The following is a 15,593-nucleotide window of genomic DNA, read 5'->3' on the forward strand; positions in this document are numbered from 1 at the left end:
TGTGCGATCTGGAGCGCCCGCACCGCGTCGCTCAGATCGGCCACACGCCTCTCCATATCGGGCTGCCACGCCGCGAGCTCATCGATCTTCGCAGTTGTGGTGTGCTGGGCCGCGATGCTCGCATCAAGGGAGTTCTTCGACTTGTCGAGGAACGCCTTGATGCTGGATCCACGACCGCCAGTTGAGCTTGCTCTTCCCTAAGGTTGCGAGCTTCAATGAAGTGCGCCAGGTTGAGGGTGCGGAAGGTAATTGAGCTGGTCTTCAATACCAGATGATAGAGTGGTGATAGTTCTCTCGACCTGTTCTCTCAATAAGTAGTGATTACAGGAATTACAACCAAATGAACAACAACAACATATGTCAAGAATAGATGGAGTGCGATACACGCTGGATGTGATGCTCACCCCCGACATACCATCGGTGCGCTCTATCACCTTCACCGCCGGCGAGCTTCTTCTCCATCACGACGCTCTTCGGCTGGTCCTTCTCAATGACTGCGGGCACATCATCGATGCTCGCTCCGTGAGGTGGGGGAATAAACTAATCTCGGGTACATAATCCCCTTCCATTGTCACTTTGCTAGGGTTTGGGATCATCTGTCGTCAAATTACAGTGATGGGGCTCACTGGCGGTGGGATGCACACTTGTCTTCCTCAAGCGTGGTCGATTCACCACAGGCGCAACCTCAGCGTGGGGCACGCCGTCAAATCCCTCCTCCTACTGCGCCCCCCGACATTTTGGGGAAACATCCCGCGAACCATGGGGGTGAGGTTCGAGTTGAACCGGGGGAGAACCGCTGTCATGGCGTTTCTGCTGGACCGGTCGAAAACCGCGGTCATGGCATGGATGCGATAGATGTGGGGCATGTGTCCCGCCTAGATTCTGTCGTGGCTAGGGTTTCTTCCTCCAGAGGTACAAAAGCTTGCTCGCGCAGTCCTCCTCCCCCTCTTCTGGATCTTGACGATTGTCTCGACAACTTTTGGGAGTCGCTCTTGATAGAGGAGTCTAGGGTTTCTCCCTCCCTCTCCTTGTGGGAGGGCAAGATCAAGGGGGGTTCTCAGTCGTTTGCTCAAGTAGTTGCAGACCCTCCTCCCACACCACTTAAGATGAGGGGCAAGGGGTTCGATGCGGGGAGGTAGGGCCGTGGTGCAGTCGCTTCGACCGCGATGCGGACACAGGTCGCGGCGATGGCGGTCGTTTCAATGACGTTGCCGCGGGGCGCGGCCGCGACAGGAGATCAATGTTTGGAAGCGCAAGAACACGGTGGGGGTGTCTTACTCCAACACTTTGTTTGGATCGGGCGATACTGGCTTCGATCGTTGGGAGGAGACTACAACGACGGAACGTCCATCCCTCGGATAGCAGGAGCGCTAGGAGGCCGAAGGCTCCGGCAAATTCTTGCGTTCTAGTGACAATCCTCCTCCACCCAAGTTACCGGTGATTCCTGACAAGTCTGATCCCATCGCTTCTCCTATGGAGGTTTTTCAAATACGTCAGTTGTTTGGTCACTTTAATGATCATTGTCCCCAAGCTGTTTGTGATAGATGCAAGAAGAAGGGTCACCTATCGGTTATCTGAAGTGATTTTCTTCCTTGGGAGTGTGTTCCCCTATGTGCGCGTTTCAAGCTAAGGGCCTGGGGTTCTATTACATCCATGATTACTCTGCCAATAACCCTAATAATGAAAAATCTGTTAAGGTCATCATCACTATAGTGGATGGAGAGATTACATCCAAGCAATTAGAGGATGAATTTGAAGTTTACATTGGGCAGGTAGGGGTTCTATTACATCCACGATTACTCTGCCAATAACCCTAATAATGAAAAAGTTGTTAAGGTCATCATCAGTGTAGTGGATGGAGAGTTTACATCCAAGAAATTAGAGGATGAATTTGAAGTTTACATTGGGCAGGGATGGATGTGCTCTGCACATCTAATTGTCCCTAATCGGTATGTGATGAGATTTCCCAATCAGGGTGAGATTGATAGAGCTCTTTATTTTCAATATATTACTCTCAAATCCTTAGGTGTGGTGGTTCGTATTACTCCATGGACTGATGATGTTGGATCTAAGGGTTTACTAGAAGTTGCTTGGGTTAAAATTAACAGAATTTCTCCTAACAAGCGTTGTGAGAGAAATGTGGCTTATGTGGGGGGGCTAGTGGGGTCACTTTGGACATTGATAAATCTACCCCGAACCGTCCCTCGTCTGTGCGGGCTAAGCTAGGATGCCATAGTGTAGAAAATCTTCCTAAATCTGCTGAAGGTTGCCTTGGAGGCCATTTTCTATCGTTTCGAGTATGAAATTGAAGAGGTGTTAGTTAGGAACCCTGAGAAGGAAGAAACCACAGTTCCTGTTTCGAGGTTTGCTGGTCCTCATACCTTGCATACTCCTAAGCGCAAATGTGCTCATAATGCTTTCGAGGAGAAAGCTAAATATGTTGATTCTAAGCATCCTAAGTCTTCTTCGTTTAGGGGTGGTGATGACGAGTTGATGAATATACTTCTCGCACCTTGCTGGTTACCCCAAGTGGAAGGTGGCAATGTAGTCAGCAGCAACTTTCCCTTACACGGAGACTGTAAGGTTTATCGAACTAGGAGGACTCCGAGGATCAACAAGTAGGTGTCCCCTGCTCTAGCGCTAGCAGAAGACGTGGACCTTCACACACAACAAATAACATTGCTCCCAACGAGTACAGAAAGGTTGTCAATCTCTCCGGCCTTGTAGTTTGCAAAGGATCAAACACACAAGCGGGAATAGTGATAGTGATTGCAATGGAAAAGTAAACGAAAGCAGTAAATGATGGAGGTGTAAGCAATGGTGGTGATATGTACCTGAGTCACATGATGTTCACTAGTGATGTCTCTCTCCCAAAAGACGATAAACAACTATGCATGGGTAAACAAATTACAGTTGGGCAATTGACACAATTATGAACGCACCGCAATGCTAATTATGCTACTTGAAAGTTAGAGGCTCAATAGTAATGGGCAGTACGCCAAGACAAGTAGACCGTTTATTCATCAGCATCTACTTACTCATCATCCACCTTGAGATATCTATCCAGAACATCTCGCTGGTATTAAGTTGCGAGTCCCACCCTAAGTGTAAACTCAAAGCAACGGACAACTGCATTAGCGAACTATGCGTAAGGTAAACAATCCTTGCAACTGCGGTCACAAGCACCGTTGTTTTCTCCCTGGTGGCAACAACACATCCCCAAGTCTCATGTTTTTGTCACTCAAGATAGACATCAGGGGGCATGAACCCACAATCATGCATAACGCTCCCTCTTGGAGTTACAATCTACTACTCGGCCAAAGCAATAAAAAGTAACGAAGAACATGCATGAATCACCAAAGAACATAATATAAAAGGATAACCAAATATATAACTCGTCACAATCTGAACATAATCTCATAATCCGTCGGATCCCAACAAACCAAGCATAGCAACAGCAGGAAAGTTACATAGGTGCCTTCATCATGTAGGGCATCTCACAAGGGCTAATCATTGAAGCACAAGATTGGAGAGAAGACATCACATGGCTACTGGTCATGGACTCATGGTCCAAGGAGGACTACTCACGGCACGTCCGGGAAGCGTCCATGCCGGTGGGAAGCTCCCGGAGGTCAATCCTCCCTCCGGCAGGTTGCCGGGAAGAGGTCTCTTGACGCTCCCGATCTCGAAAGCGCTGCAGTGGCGGAACGATAGAGAAATTCATGATTCTGGATATGATGGAAGGGTTTCCAATTGGAGGGGTAAATATAGGCCAAAGGAGGGTTTCAAAGGAGGTGGGGCCCATCCAGGCGGTATGTGGGCGCGACGAGGGGCCAGGCCGCGCAGGGTGGCCTCCTCGGAAGCCCTTGGCTCCCCTTTGTCCCATCTTTGATGCTCCGGAAGCTTTCGTCATGTTGATTTTTATATATTTTTCTTGGGATTTTTGGGACTCTGGAAATTTGGGTAAAAGTCCGTGCAAAAAAGACATCAGCAGACAGAAACTCGCACTAGGTGCACTGGGTTAGTAGGTTAGTCCAAATATGTGTAAAAAGATATAAAATTGCAGCAAAACATATAACAATGTCACCCAAAAGATCATGGAACAAGCATAAATTATAGATACGTTTGGGACGTATCAACATCCCCAAGCTTAATTCCTGCTCGTCCTCGAGTAGGTAAATGATAACATAAATAATTTTTGTGGTGACATGCTAACACGCATATAAGAACTTCAAAGTAAAGCAAGTAATATATGCAATTCAATTCAAGACAATAACAAACAAGAGTCTATATCTAATATCGAAATTAGCAAAGTAAGAACATAAAGGTGCAAGAGCTCTCGTTGTCCGTGACTCGAATGTCTCCAAATGGTGTTTGCATGCAAGGGGTGGGAGATGGGTTTAGAGACTAAAAATATATTTTTTAATTGAGAACTTAATCTACTAAACTTCACACTTGGTCTCCTTCGGAATCTTATTTTGACTCATCCCAGACCACTAGTCAGGCACAAGCCAAAATGATCCTCTCCCTTTCGATTTTGAGCACTCATGCAATGGATGAGCGCAAGCAAGATATGTTGGCACTTAGGATGGAAAATAGAATAATGATGGGGAAGGAAGACAAAAAGGTGTGAAAGGCTCACATCAATGAGGACAACCATAGGCGAGAGAAAGCCAAATGATAGATATGATGTGAGGAGTAGGGATTGCCATGCAACGGATGCACATATGAGCTAAGGTAAGCTCTCCAATGGAACTAGTGGGGGCGCATCCAACTTGCTTGCTCGTGAAGACCTATAGCTCATTTGAGGAGACTCATCATTTAAATATACAAGCCAAGTTCTATAGTGTAGGGGTCCCCACATAGTTATGCATGAATGATAATCTCTACGGAGTACAAATATAGCAATGGAGTACGAGTGTGGATCTTTCAAAAGGAATAGTAGTGTTGCCCCCTTCTCTCATTTTATTTATTTTTATTTTTATTCTTCTTTTTATTCCTTTGTGGTCTCTTTGGCTCTTTCTATTTATCTCTCATTTGTCATATTTGGGATCTTTTAATTTGTCCTCTTTGGGATCTTTTAATTTGTCCTCTTTGGGATCTTTTCCTCACTTAAGGGCAACACTCTATGTCTTACAAGAACAAAAAGAAGATCATCACACTTTATACTAAGTACTCAACATAAAGACAAACGAAAAATATCATGATGTATGCAAATGTATGCCTCTGCCAGTGTAGCAGGATATGTAATGAAACTAGCGCGTCATGTAGCAATAATAAGGGCAAGGCCCAACTATCATGCAGCTCCTTGATCAAGCAAAAGCATGTATGACATGAAGATCAAGTCATGAGATGGTGGATGCTGCATGACAATGTATCTCGGAAAGGCTATGGAAATGCCTTAATAGGTTGGTATGGTGGTTGTTTTGAGGAAAGATATAATGAGGCTTATGATGACATAGTGTATCATGCCAAGGGTTTGGATGCACCGGCGAAGTTTGCACCAACTCTCAAGGTGAGAAAGGGCAATGCACGGTACCGAAGAGGCTAGCAAAATATGGGCGGTGGAAGTGCCAACAATCGAACACTCGCATTAGTCCGAAGAACTCATACACTTATTATCGGTAACTCTATATCTAGTAAGAAAATTCACAAAGAGACAAGTACCTCGAGGAGGAGTGTTTGGGGGTTTGGTTATCCTTGCGCATCCTCGATCCATGGTAACGTGAGGGTACTCTATATATTCCAACCCCTCGAGAGGTTAGCGATCAATCTAGTAGCTAGTGTTCTCAACTAATTTTTAGTTTTTGAAAACACACGGATTTATGAAAATACAAGACCTATCACTAATAGTCTCAAGCTCTGGGCACCAATAGTCCAAACATTACTTAAATCAATACCTCAAACTATTGCAAATTACTACTATCCTTAAATAGCAACCTCAATTACCTACTCATGCAAGACACACAACTCACTGCAACGAGCCAACTCCTAAACAATATAAGCATGATAACTCAAGAGAGTTCCAAAAGCAACCTAAATAAAAGCCCTTAAAAGATATAGCATGAAAACTAAGAGCTAGGCATGACAACAACTATGTCAAGATAGAGAACACACAAAAAAGATAAGCATGAATACCTTTGTTGTGTTCTAGGGTGGAGTGGAGCGTTTTTCTCTCCCAAACAAGGAAGGCTAGGTTCCGACTTGTTATGAACAGCAAGCAAAACTAAAACAAACTAAAAAGTAAAGAGCGGGACGCTCCAAGCATAGCACATAACATATGAAGTAATAAAAATATAGCATGGAGATGGACGAACTGATGATTGTTGATAGAGAAGGGGATGCACGGAGGCAACCCAAGCTTAGACGCTTGAGTCTCCTTGAATATTTCTTGGGGGTGCATGGGGGCATCCCCAATCTTGAGCGCTTGACACTCCTAGATCTTCTTTCATCATCTTCCATCGCATACTTGAAAACTCCCTTCATACAAAACTCATCATAAGCTTATTAGAGTGGTTAGTACCCATGATAAAATAATTCATTATCTACTGGAAATAATGATTTTCATGAAAAGCTATTGTTTCTCATGATTTCCAAAGGGTTTTTGCAAAGGAAAAGCAAGCTTAAGATTTGCAAAATGATGAAAACGCAGAACGTGGCAGAATTTGTGAAAAACAGAACAACAAGTAGTAAATAATTTTTGGGGGCACTTCTGCAACTCAAATAAAAAAAACTCAGAATAGATGCCAGAAATACAATTATATAGATCATACTGCCAAAAAAATCAGATCAAAAAGATGATCTGGTGATTTTTGGCGAATTTTTCCGTCAGGCAGACATAATCTGTTTCTGGACAGCATGTCACAACTTTTGAACTTTCTTGCAATCGGAGGCTAAAACTTGGCACAAAGCTTGAAAGCAAAGATACAATGATGTTGCTATAGTACTAGCAAGCATCAAGACCACTAAAACTGAAAGTAAAAACAAATTGGGTTGCCTCCCAACAAGCGCTTTCTGCTATGCCTTTGAGTTAGGCATGATGCAAAAAGATCAAGTTGTATCAATTGAACCATCAGAAAGATCATCAAAAAGCTCTTCAATAGTACAACTAATCTTAAGAGGACTCTCAAAGAGAGGCCTAGTGTAAACACTTCTAGGAACAAAAGCAAAGGTAGTAGGACCAATTGGAATTTCATTTCTAATTCTATTTAAGAGAGGTATATCTTCCAAGGTCTTCACAGTTTCAACACCCTTAGCAATAGGTATACTTGTTTTGGGCTGAGGAACCTTGGGTACATTAACGAACCTAGGTCCCTTCCTTGCGGGGGTTTCTACCTTTTTAGTCTTGATGGAGGATAGAGTAGTTCCTAAAGTTTCAAAAATATCCTCGATCTTATCATTCCTAGAAGGATCCATGTCATGGGATTTAAGGGTCTCCAAAGTTTTGTAAAATTTGTGCATGGAGCTATCAAGTCTATTTAAGTTCCCTTGAATCCTATGATCTACTTCATTTATTTTGTTCATGCTTGGCATCTCTAGCTCTATATTCTCAAGTTTACTCATAATGTGAGCTAAAGTGATATCATCTTTTATGTTAACAATAGGTGGGATTCCGACAAGATTTTCCATAAGGTTAAGAGCTTCCCCAACGGGAGCTTCCAAGAAATCCCCTCCTATTGTTGTGTCTAGAAAAAACCTATGCCAAGAAATGATACCAACATAAAAAAATTCTAAGCAAAATAGTGGTGGATTGCTTCTTGGTGGCTCTATCTTGATAATTTTTAATTCTATACCAAGCATCTTTCGAACTTTCTCCAACCCTTTGTTTGAAGGTGAGAATCTCTCCTTCGGGTGCAACACCAAAGGCGAAGGACTTAGGCATACTGACTAAACAAAGAAAAATTAACTAATTTTTTTTGTGGTTTTTGGTATAAGACTCTAAAGCAAAAACTAGAAAGCAAACTAACAAGACTAAAAAACAAAGGTAAAAGATAGTGTGCAACTCCCCTATCTTGAAGACTGGAGTTCCCCGGCAACGGCGCCAGAAACTTGCTTGATGACGAGTTGATGAATATACTTCTCGCCCCTCGTTGATTACCCCAAGTGGAAGGTGGAGATGTAGTCATCAGCAAGTTTCCCTTACATAGAGACTGTAAGGTTTATCGAACCAGGAGGACTCCGAGGATCAACAAGTAGGTGTCCACTGCTTTGGCGCTAGTAGAAGACGTGGACCTGCACACACAACAAATTACTTTGCTCCAAATGAGTACAAAGAGGTTTTCAATCTCTCCGACCTTATAGTTTGCAAAGGATCAAAACACAAGCGGGAATAGTGATAGTGATTGCAACGGAAAAGTAAATGAAAGCGGTAAATGATGGAGGTGTAAGCAATGGGGGTGATATGGACCTGAGTCACATGATGTTCACTAGTGATGTCTCTCCCAAAAGACGATAAACAACTATGCATGGGTAAACAAATTACAGATGGGCAATTGACAGAATTATGAACACAGCGCAATGCTAATTATGCTACTTGAAAGTTAGAGGCTCAATAGTAATGGGCAATACGCCAAGACAAGTAGACCGTTTATTCATCAACATCTACTTACTAATCGTCCACCTTGAGATATCTATCCATAACATCTCGCTGGTATTAAGTTGCGAGCCCCACCCAAAGTGTAAACTCAAAGCAACGGATAACTGCATTAACGAACCATGCGTAAGGTAAACAATCCTTGCAACTGCGGTCACAAGCACCGTTGTTTTCTCCCTGGTGGCAATAGCACATCCCATAGTCTCATGTTTCTGTCACTCAAGCTAGACATCATGGGGCATGAACCCACAATCCTGCATAACGCTCCCTCTTGGAGTTACAATCTACTACTCTTCCAAAGCAATAAAAAGCAACGGAGAACATGCATGAATCACTAAAGAATATAATATAAAAGGATAATCAAATATATAACTCATCACAATCTGAACATAATCTCATAATCCATCGGATCCCAACAAACCAAGCATAGCAATAGCAGGAAAGTTACATAGGTGCCTTGATCATGTAGGACAACTTACAAGGGCTAATCATTGAAGCACAAGATTTGAGAGAAGACATCACATAGCTACTGATCATGGACTCATGGTCCAAGGAGGATTACTCACGGCACGTCCGGGAAGCGTCCATGGCGGTGGAGAAGCTCCCGGAGGTCAATCCTCCCTCCGACAGGGTGCCGGGAAGAGGTCTCGTGACACTCCCGATCTCGGAAGCGCTGCGGCGGCGGAACGATGGAGAAATTCATGATTCTGGATATGATGGAAGGGTTTCTGATCGGAGGGGTAAATATAGGCCAAAGGATGGCGTCAGAGGAGGTGGGGCCCACCCAGGCGGCCTGTGGGCGCGACCTGGGGCCAGGCCGCGCAGGGTGGCCGCCTGGGCAGCCCCTGGCTCCCCTCTGGCCTATCTTCGATGCTTCGTAAGCTTCCATCACGCTAATTTTTATATATTTTTCTCGGGATTTTTGGGACCTTGGAAATCTGGGTAAAAGTCGCTGCAAAAAAGACATCAGCTGACAGAAACTGGCACTTGGTGCGCTGAGTTAGTAGGTTAGTGTCACGCCCAAGATGCGACCATATCCTCAATTTGGCACAAGGGCCTCGTCAGGGATAGAAGCGCATCTCATCGTGTCGCAAGAATGGATATCGTTACAAGTACATGTACTGAAAATAAGAGATATATAATAGAATTGGCTTGCACTTGCCACAAGCTACATCAGAGTCACATCAGTACATTACATAAACGTCAAGAGTAAGAACAGGGTCCGACTACGGACGAAAATAAACGAGAAAAGAAGAACGACGTCCATCCTTGCTATCCCAGGCTGCCGGCCTGGAACCCATCCTAGATCGATGAAGAAGAAGAAGAAGAAGAAGCAACTCCAAACGAACAATCAACGCGCTCGCGTCAAGTAACATTTACATGTACCTGCAACTGGTGTTGTAGTAATCTGTGAGCCACAGGGGACTCAGGAATCTCATTTCCAAAGGTATCAAGACTAGCAAAGCTTAATGGGTGAGGCATGGTAAAGTGGTGGGGTTGCAGCAGCGGCTAAGCATATATGAGGTGGCTAACTTACGAGTACAAGAAAATAAGAGGGGGAAGATCTACGCATAACGGACGTGAACTACTGATGATCAAATGAATGATCCTGAACACCTACCTACGTCAGACATAACCCCACCGTGTCCTCGATCGGAGAAGGAACTCACGAAAGAGACAGTCACGGTTACGCACACAGTTGGCAAGTTTTTAATTAAGTTAACTTCAAGTTATCTAGAACCAGTGTTAAACAAAGCTTCCATGTTGCCACATAACCGCGGGCACGGCTTTTCGAAAAGATTTAACCCTGCAGGGGTGCTCCAACTAGTCCATCACAAATTACCACAAGCCGCATAGAAATCCTCAATCACGAAGCTCGCGATCTCGTCGGATTCCCTAGTGGAAAACCTCAACTCTGAGATTACCCAAAGCATCACCGGAATCCCGATGCACAAGATATTTCGTCAAAGGTAAAACTAATCCAGCAAGGCCGCCCGACGTGTTGACGAACCCGATAGGAGCCGCGTATCTCGTTCTCAGGACACGACGGATGGAAAAGCCTACAGGTGCCAAACCTCGAGTTGCCCTGTGGTGGCCCTGCAGTCTGTCCAGTTTGGACCAACACTCATGAGGAGCACTGGCCCGGGGGTTGATTAAATTATCCTCGGGGTCCGGAAAGTCCCTATGCAATTTTATTAGGTGATTAGGCAAATGTAGTACCAAAGTTGGGCCTTGCCAGACCAGCTTTAATCTAAAACGAATTATCAAGGGGGTCCCCATAACAACCCCGATCGTGTTAGGAGCGCTCATTTATGGAACATAACACCCGTAGTCAGAAACTAAGGGGGCAAAGGTGGAACAAAACACCAGGCTAGAAAGGCCGAGCCTTCCACCTTTTACCAAGTATATAGGTGCATTAAATTAAATAGCATTAATAGGGTGATATAACAAGGAACCCATGTTATCACATGGAAGCAACTGCTCCTGCAACTAGCAACGCTATCAACGGGGTTAAGCAAGCAGTAACATAGCCAATCAGTGGTTTGCTAGGTTGAACAGTTTGAAGGTTATCATGGCATTGTTGAGAGGCTGATATTTAACAGGTGGTAGGCAACGAGACATAACGATAGAAGCAATAAACTAGCATGGCAATGATAGTAATGGTATCTGGGGAAATGGTCATCTTGCCTGAGATCCCGCTTGAAAGAAGAATGCCTCCGTAAAGCAGACGAACCGACGTAGTCGAACGGGTCCTCACAATCCAACATGCTTGCGGAACTCTAACGAGATGGGGAAAACCGGAAACAAGAATCAACACTCGAATTCACCACACGATGCACAACACAAATGATGCATGGGCAGCTGAATACATGCAAGTCACGGTATGGCAAATCACACAATCAGACACTACACGTTAAGTGAAGTTCAATATGCAACGAGTTGCATATTGACGAAACTCCACGTTAATTTATTTAGTTTTATCCCGATTAGGTACACGGCAATATTAAATGTGATTAAACATGGCAAGAGGTGAAGCGCAATTAATCTACCTATCTAGGCATTTTAAATGAGGTCGGAAATGACATATAGCATCTCCGAAACGACCTCACATGTTAATTTACGATTCTGACCAGATCTGAACTAACACATTTAATTAGTTGTTAAACAGAAAAACAAATAGGTTCACGTGATTCTACGCGTCATTTCAAGCGATCTACACATAACGAACATCTCGAACGGAGCTACGGATCAAAAGTTACAAGCACAGCAAGATATGATGGCATGAATGCAATATGTGTGCAACGACGGCTACGAGCACTTCAAAACATACAACCAGCAAGAGAAAATGAAACTACACGAGATTCTAAGCAAGTTTCATGTAGGACACGACCAAATCGGAGCTACGGTTCAACAACTACGAGCAAAACAAGAATTCACTACAATCTGCCAAAATCAGCCACATAGCATTTTCTACGCCCCACAACTTCGAACTATTCAACTCAAATAAGCTCAAGAAAGGCATGACACGAAAGAGGGCAAGAAGCACTACTACAAACAACTAACAACAACTAGCATGGCATCATGGATCACTAGGGAAAGAACACACAAAATGGAATCTCACACACTATTTCAGACTTAGTGAAAATTACACCTCATGAAAGTGCAGTTTTTGATCTGAAGCCATATTGACAGCAGCAAAATCCTAAGCTACAGGTCTCCAAATGGCATGAAAATTCACAGCATGCTAGAGAAACATAAGGGATACAACTAACTCCATTGGACCAACCTCAAAAGAGCTACACATCACAAAATACAAGCAAGACAAGACAGCAACAAAATATAACAGATCTCAGACTTAGAAATATTTCAGCACCTCCAAATCAGCACTATTTCTAGCAACTTGAGAGCAATCAAACCAAACCTAAACATGCATTTCTATTGCAACCAAAAATACCGGAGGCTAGTCTAAACACCCAAGAACAACTTCCTAGTTGACAACTCCGTCAAACGAAGCACGAAATAAATCCTTCGAAATAAACAAAAGGGCATCACGGCAAATTATAGCGCGAACTAACTTGCTCTAATGCTAAAACTAATTGCACAGAAAAATCCCATGGATTTTTCTACCCCGGAAACATATAAAATATGTGGGGTTGCACAACAAAAATAAAGCCACACATAAATGCGAGAAAATAACCTATACGCGGGAAAATAAATTACCGGCAAATCCCTACACGTAAAAATACAAATGACCACTCTAAAATACATGCAAAAATTATTCCTAAAACATGGACATTTAATCTACGGTATACGGGCAGTCCGGACATGCACGAGAAATAACTACGGAACGGATCCTATTGAAACTACACGCAAAACAATGCATTAGGCACTTCAAACTGCCTCAAATAATTATGCAAGTTAGAAATTCGGAATCTACGCGGAAAAATACACAAGATCCATATACAACTCGCCTCGATCCGACTTACGGTTAAGAATCTACGAACGTTTTAATATTTAACAATTTCTGGAATTTAATATATTCCGAAAATCCCTAAAAAGGAAAAAAATACTACTGGGCCTAATTTACCTAATGCTACAGAGGGGGGAAGAGGCTCACCTCGGTGGGCCGGCCTGGAGCTGCTGAGGGAGAGGTGGCCGATCTGGGCCGGCTCGGGGGAAGGGGTCAACGGCCCATGCGGGCGAGGCCCAGGCGCAGGAGCGCTGGCGGACGGGAGGCCACGGGAGCTGCTCGGGAGCTGCTCGTCCCGATCCCGTTAGGGACAGACAGAGCAGCGCCGGCGGCGACAGACCTCGGGGCTCCGGCGAGCGAGCCCATGGGAGCGCGGCAGCGACAGCTGGGACGGGTCCCTCGGTCCGGGCCTAGCCGGACCAGGCTGGATCTGGACGGCGGCGGCGAACGGCGACCGGAGATGAGGGCTGGCGGCGCGGATTGGGGGCGGCAAGGCACCGGCGACGACGAGCTGCAGCGGGGCATGAGGGGGCGCGGGGCTCCGGCGAGCTGCCGGCGGCGGCTGGCGGCGGCACGGGGAGCTAGGGCGGCGCGCATGCGAGGCCCTCCGGTGGGGCGCTCGGGAGCAGGGGAACAGGCAGGCTGTGCGAGGCAGCGGCGCGCGATGGGCTCGGTCGGGCCCGATCTGGGCCTGGCGGGCCCGCGGGAGGAGGGGAGGAGAGAGGCTGCGAGGTGGTAGGAGAGAGCATGGAGAGGTGGGGCTGGCGGCTGGGCACGGAAAACGAGGGAGAGAGAGGATTGCTGTCTAATTAGTAAGGGCTACCTTCCTTTTATAGCCGGGGTAGCTAGGGTTTGGGTTTTCCGCCCCGATTTCGACCACACGATCGCAATCGAATGGTCACGGACGCGGGAGGGTCAAGGTGGCTGTGCAGAGTGGCTAGGCGGAGGTGAGAGGGAAACGGTGCGGCGCGGCAACGCGATTAACAACGTCGAAAGACGTCCGACGGTAGACCGAATACGGTGCCGCTACGGTCGACCGTTCGGGTACCAGACGGACTCCGATCGCGACGAAATTCGACAGGCGGCCTAGCTATAACTAATCACGACCGCATGCCAAGTTTCACCTCGATCAGAGAAAGTTTTACGCACACTTTAAAAACAGGGTTTCGAACGATGCCGCGGGCACGTGCGAGTGCGGTCGGACTCAGAACGGACAACGTCGAGAACCGACAACTACTAATGAATGCAACTTTTGAAAACTGACGGCAACGGAGATGCCGATGCAATGCAGATGATGCGCATGATGCGACGATGATGCGACAAAAGAATATAGACACACGACGAAAACGGAAAGAAAAGGGGAATCTTCTGAAACGTCGGTCCCGGGCTGTCACGGTTAGTCCAAATATATGTAAAAATATATAAAAGTGTAGCAAAACATATAACAATATCACCCAAAAAATAATGGAATACACATAAATTATAGATACGTTTGGGACGTATCAGGTGGCAAAGCCTGTGGCTTGCCTTCCCCTACAATGAGCGAACCGTTATCCTCGGACACAAGGGCTTGCCTTCCCCTACAATGAGCGAACCGTTATCCTCGGACAACTCTTGTGATGACAGTAAAAAGAATTGCCCCCTGCTTATTGAAGAGATGGAGAAAGAACATGATGCAATTTCCTCGCCTTAAATGGAGAATTAGTTAATGCTTCCTGAGAGCTGCGAACAACATGATCGTGTTGACCATCAGGCTAGTTCTGACAATACCTTCCACGTGAATACAATCCCTACAGTGCCTCATTTTATTACTTCTGATAGCTCGATGACTAACCTTTGTCAGATTTCTGAGGTGGATGGCGATGCCGATGTGGAGCTGAAGGTGTCCAATGATTACACGGTACAACTACCTCCTCATGATTCCGATGAAGAGATCATTTCGACCCCTCCCCTTGCACATGAACTGAACCTTCACTTCAGTCACCGCAATGTTCATCTGTAGAACATGGATGTGGAGACAAGAGCATCTGCTCTGGCCAAATCCAAGAACATGGAAGGTAACTCCAAACCTAGTAATAATAATTCTTCTGCTACGTTAGCCGATAAAGATCTGCTCTGTCGTGCTTCTAAGATGGGAGTATTGATCCCTGATAATGATTTTTCCTGTGTGGATGTGCTTATAGAATTAGAGGCCTCTCGTGAGAATTTAGCTGATAAGTTGAAGGCTCAAAACAATTCCATGGACCCTGATGATATAACCCTCATCAATGGGCTAGGAAAATCTACTCCTATGAACCTTTCATGGCTTGATCAAGAAGATTCTACTAATGAAAATCTGGAAAAATCTAAATCTGCTAAAAAGAAAACTAAGAAGATAAATATTAGACTCCGTGGACCTTTGACTAGGAGTCAAGAAAAGGATGATTCATTGCCTGATTTGGTTGGTAACTCTACCCAGCCTCCTCGCAGGGTTACTAGAACTAAAAAACAAAAAAACATTCCAAATGAGAGGTCTTATTTGGAATTGCA

The sequence above is a fragment of the Hordeum vulgare genome, chromosome 1H, assembly GCF_904849725.1.
Source record: "Hordeum vulgare subsp. vulgare chromosome 1H, MorexV3_pseudomolecules_assembly, whole genome shotgun sequence".
Lineage (NCBI taxonomy): Eukaryota > Viridiplantae > Streptophyta > Magnoliopsida > Poales > Poaceae > Hordeum > Hordeum vulgare.